We start from the raw sequence: 5,264 nt of genomic DNA, 5'->3' as shown, positions 1-5,264 counted from the left end.
CGGACAATTGTAAAATCGAGCCGCCTTGTCAGAAACATCTCAAAGATATGGTCAAACCGCAGGAAGAACACCTTCGCGGGCCGTGTCTCGACGTAGCACTTCCCCTCAGGCACACGAGCCGCGTATGTCGGATATCCTAGATCCTTTGAGGCTAGTAGGCTTTTCTCAGTCGATAGCACATGGTCATGCAGTCTCCTGAGATCCCCTGATAGTGCCTCCAGCGGTTTCGGAGGTAGCATCGGCTCACCCGTGAGATGGAACATGGCCGCACCTTTCACGGGTACACGCTCTTCAGAATGCATCGTCTGGCTGCTATGTGCTCTGGCTTGTTTGGAGGCAGCTATCTTCCCCGATCTCTTTCTCTCCTTTTTCTTGGGCACACCTTCTAGACCCTTCCTTAACCCCTGCCCCAGTGTTCCCAGGCTAAGTACTGTATGACCCTCGCACTCGGATAGTTGATCATGTGTTGAGGCGGCATCTTCAGGCGTGTCCTGTGAGGATTTCATGAAGAGAGACTTTTTGCAATCCCTGCTACGACCTTCCTGCCCGGGCATATCATCCATATCCTCATTAGCAAGCTGATAGCCCGATTCTTCATATGGTTGACTCATCAATTCTATGTCACAGTCATACGCGTTTGTATTGAGGAAATCCATAGGGTCGACCTCCGTCTCATCATCCATTCTCTGTTCTACAGGACAAATTACATCAGCCGGCACTATTGCACCCCCTTCATCTTGTCGTCCGCCGCTCTCACCCGGCACTACAGGAGCTGGTAATTGCGTAGGCGGGGTGGTGGTCTCCACACATGCTTGTTGATGTGTGGTTATTGGTGTGCTCTCGGCCGGCTCCAGACGAATAAGATTCTTCGGCCATAGCAGCACCCAACCCTTGCAGCTTGCAATCCGCGGCGGGGTCTCGTCGTCCGCTCCCACATGCTGTACTGGAGGAGGCAAATCCTCGTGCCCCAATTTCACACTGGACAAGCTAACACTGGACAAGCTAATCCTCGTGCCTCGTATGCATCTAGGTCAGAATGCCCAGTTTCTTCGTTGTTCGACATGTTTCCTATGATGAAGTGTCCTCATTTATTTCTAAAAGTATGAATAAATGAGAAATGACATTAAAAAGAAATCTATGTGCCAGCACTCGATATGCCAACTATGTAGCCCAAATCATGCCTTTATTCACGGGAAATTTCGGCATGACCTTTGCTAAAAAATGAACATATCGAGCGCCTGAAATTCACCGGAACGGAAATGAATCAACATTACAGCGTAACATAGGCCACTCGGATCATTTACCAAAACATGACATGTCCAAAACATGACATGTCCACATATCACATGTCCAGTTCAAATTTGCATATAAATTCAGCTAATTTTGAAACCTATCTAAATTCATAACTAAATAGATAACCTAATTAACATAACTAAAACCTAAGTAAATTAACCGAAGAACCCTAGCTAGCAGAGAGAGAGAGGGGGTGGTTTACAGAGGGTGCAGGGGAGAGGAGGCAGGCCCGACGACGGCCGAGGTTGGGAGGGGAGGAAGCAGAGGAGGGAGGCGAGGGTCGACAGGTCGGGGGCGAGCGTGCCGGGGTCGGGGGCGAGCGCCGGCGCCAGGGCGAGCGCGCCTGGGTCGGGTGCAGCGGGGTCGGGGGCGAGCGCGCCGGGGTCGGGGGCGAGCGCTCCTGGGTCGGGCGCGGCGGTGCGACGGGGCCAGGGAAGAGAGTGGGGATTTGGGGGAAAAGAGGCGGGATGAAGCAGGGAGAGTGAGAATTTTGGGTTAAGTGGACGTAGCAGTAGCGCGTTTACACGAAGCGCGCTACTACTATTACAGGCAGCTATAGCGGTTTTCTACAGAAACCGCTACTGCTACCTTGACTAGCCGTAGCTCTTTTTCAGTAAAGCGCTACTACTATAACCAATTTCCCTTTTTCTTTTCCTCAGTGCTGAACGAAGGGAAGGCGATATATATTGCATCATTTGACGGTTAAATATGTATGCAAAATAGGAACATATATATTACATCATTGGACCCTTGCATAATAATGCCTAAGTGTGTATACAAAATAGGAACATATATATATTACATCATTGGACCCATGCATAATAATGGCTAAGTGTGTATACAAAATAGGAATACATATATATATATATTACATCATTTGACCGATTCCTCAGCGCTGACGTTTTCGTTTTTGAGTCAGCTTCTTTCCCTTCTTGTTCGTCGAAGAATAATTGAGCCCCTCATTGTGACTTTGCCTTTTCCATGGAGTACGATTTTTCTTTGGTAATGTACTATTGATTCTTCTTTTGACGTATACTTCATCATCATCGTCATCTTCCCTCGTTGGGTTGTCGTACTGATCATAGTCTTCCTCGTTGGCGACTCCATCCATTCCAATGATCTTTCTTTTGCCTTTCCTCACGACAACACGACTAGGATTGCATGGGTCGGTTATGAAGAAGCATTGTGTCACGTGCTTAGCGTGTACCCATGGCTCGTTTTTTGCGATAGCGTTCACGGTAGCGCTCTTGGCGTCGGGTATAGTCATGGTAGTGAAAATCCGGCTTTCTCTTTCGACATTCTTAGCCCATCTGACACGGAACATCGTCGTGTTTTGCAGTCCAGAGTAGTCAAGCTCCCAGATCTCCTCGACCCTTCCATAAAATCGTTCAGTTGTGCCGTTGTCGCTGCCGGTCAGGCATTCCATCGTCACCCCTGAGTTCTGATCATCATTGTCCATATCTTTGGCCTCCGTGTAGAACGTGTATCCATTGATATCATATGCCTGATAAGTTACGAGGTTGGGCGAGGGGCCATGTGCTAAGGCGTATATGAGCAATCCGTCCTTAGAGCCCTCCTCCGGGGGATTAGCAATAATATGCTCTTTGAACCAATGCAGGAAAGTGGAGTTGTGCTCTCTAGTAACTTCGGCGCCCGTCCTGCATACCCCCCGGTCACGATACTTCTTTGCGATAATTTCTTTGTGCAGTGCCACGAAAGGATCTACCTCGTCCAGGTGTTGTAGCACTACCAAGTTTGCTCTGTCAAAGTCGCTGCGTCGATCTGAGTATGCCACGTGCAGTTCCCTGCGACCATTGCAGTGACCTTCTCCTTCGAGCCTCCCATCATGCTTGTTAATGGGAAAACCAACACTAACACCAGGCGGCTAGTCTGCACCATATAGAAAATTCTCACAGAAAGAGATGCACTCTTGTGTCAAATAGCCCTGGACGATGCTTCCATCCGGACGGGACATGTTACAAATGAATCCTTTGATGATCCCATTCATCCTCTCAAATGGCATCATGTTGTGCAGGAATGACGGCCCATGTCTATTATGTCATCCACAATATGGACACACAGATGCACCATCACGTCAAAGAACGCGGGCGGGAAGTACATCTCAATCTCATTCAGTATCACAACGATCTCTTCCTGTAGCCTTCGGAGCTGCTTCACACTGATTGACTTTTGAGAGATGACGTTGAAAAAGTTGCAGAGACCAATAAGCGTGTCACGGACGTGCTTGTCCATTATCCCTCTAAGGGCAACATGTAGTATCTGCATCATCATCACATGACAGTCATAAGACTTCATCCCGCTGAACCTTTTCTTGTCCGTGTCTAGATATCTACTTATCTTGCCACAGTAACCGGAACTAACTTTGACTCCGGTAAGGCACTTAAAGAATTGATTGATCTCAGCCTGACTTAAGGTGAAGCAAGAAGGGGGGCAATAATCCTCATTCTTTATTTTCTTGCCCTTCTTCTCCCGTGCCTCTGTCTCCGTCTCTGTCTCGTCTGACATTTTACGGGGCGGCATGTGCAGATCTTCCCTGATTTTCAAATCTTGCAAGTCTTTTCTTGCCTTCGGCCCATCCTTGGTCTTATCCGGCATGTTCATCAGTGTTGCGAGTAAGCTCTCAAGGACATTCTTACAGATATGCATTTGATCAAGGCAATGAGGTGTATCGAGTTTGTGCCAGTACTCCAAGTCCCAGAACACAGACCTCGTCTTCCATACCTTCAGCAGCGGCTCCGGCGCCTTTCTCATCGTCTTTCCCGGCGCGGGGCACTCCTTCTAGTTTTTCAACAGCTCATCAATTTCGGCACCGCTCCGCTTACGTGGAGGTCCTCGATGCTCAGCGTGACCATTGAATATATCTCCACGGTTTCTCCACGGGTCGTCCTGTTCGAGCCATCTTCGATTCCCCATGTACATGATTTTCCCAGACCCGCCATCCTTCCTTGACGTTAGCTGCTGAGACATCGTATCATCCATGCACCGCGTGCATCCGCAATATCCATGGCACACCTCGACTGCCACATATCCGTAACCAAGATAGTCGTGCACTGTCGTGATCAGCGCGGCTCTCATGTTGAAATACTCGCCTTCGCTAGCTTCCCATGTCTTGGCCGGTGTTTTCCAAAACGTGTCTAACTCCTCCTGAAGTAGCCCCAGATACAAATTAATATTATTTCCTGGTTGTTTTTGCCCTTGAATAAGCATGCTCATGTGAATGTACTTCGATTTCATGCACAACCAGGGGGGAGGTTGTACATCCATACAAACACGGGCCATGTGCTATGGTTGGTGCTCTGGTTGCCAAACGGATTCATGCCATCGGTACACGCGTTGAGCACGATGTTCCTTGCATCACATTCAAAATACCGATAGAAGCTGTTCAACGCTCTCCACTGGCTTCCATCCTTGACGTGTCTCAGCTTCGGATCATCTCCATCGTCGGGCTTCTTCCTCTCCGCGTGCCAGCGCATTAGCTTTGCTTCCTTGGGATCTACAAAATACCTCTGGAGACGAGGAGTGATCGGTAAGTACCATACCACTTTCTGGGGACATTTCTTCCCGGCCTTCTTGTATCGAGAAGCATTGCACACCGAACAACTTGTTTTTTCCGCGTGCTCCTTCCAATAAATTATGCAATCGTTGATGCATGCATGGTATCTAACGTGTGGCAGATCAAGAGGGCACACGATCTTCTTGGCCTCATCAACACTACTAGGACATAGATTACCCTCGGGAAGAACATCCTTTAGGTACTTTAGATGCTCATCGAGGCTAGTGTCGGTCCATTTGTTTTTAGCCTTCGTCTTTAGGACTTGGAGCGTTAAACTCAAGCGGGTCACCTCAGGATTGCAACCATCATACAATGGAGTGTTCGAGTCTACCACCAGTTGCTCCAGCTTAGCCTCCTCTCTAGAAGCAGCTCTCTCAGTACTCGTCTCCTTGCGAAG

This window comes from Triticum aestivum, chromosome 7A, assembly GCF_018294505.1.
Source record: "Triticum aestivum cultivar Chinese Spring chromosome 7A, IWGSC CS RefSeq v2.1, whole genome shotgun sequence".
Taxonomy (NCBI): domain Eukaryota; kingdom Viridiplantae; phylum Streptophyta; class Magnoliopsida; order Poales; family Poaceae; genus Triticum; species Triticum aestivum.
This window is presented reverse-complemented; position numbering follows the sequence as displayed.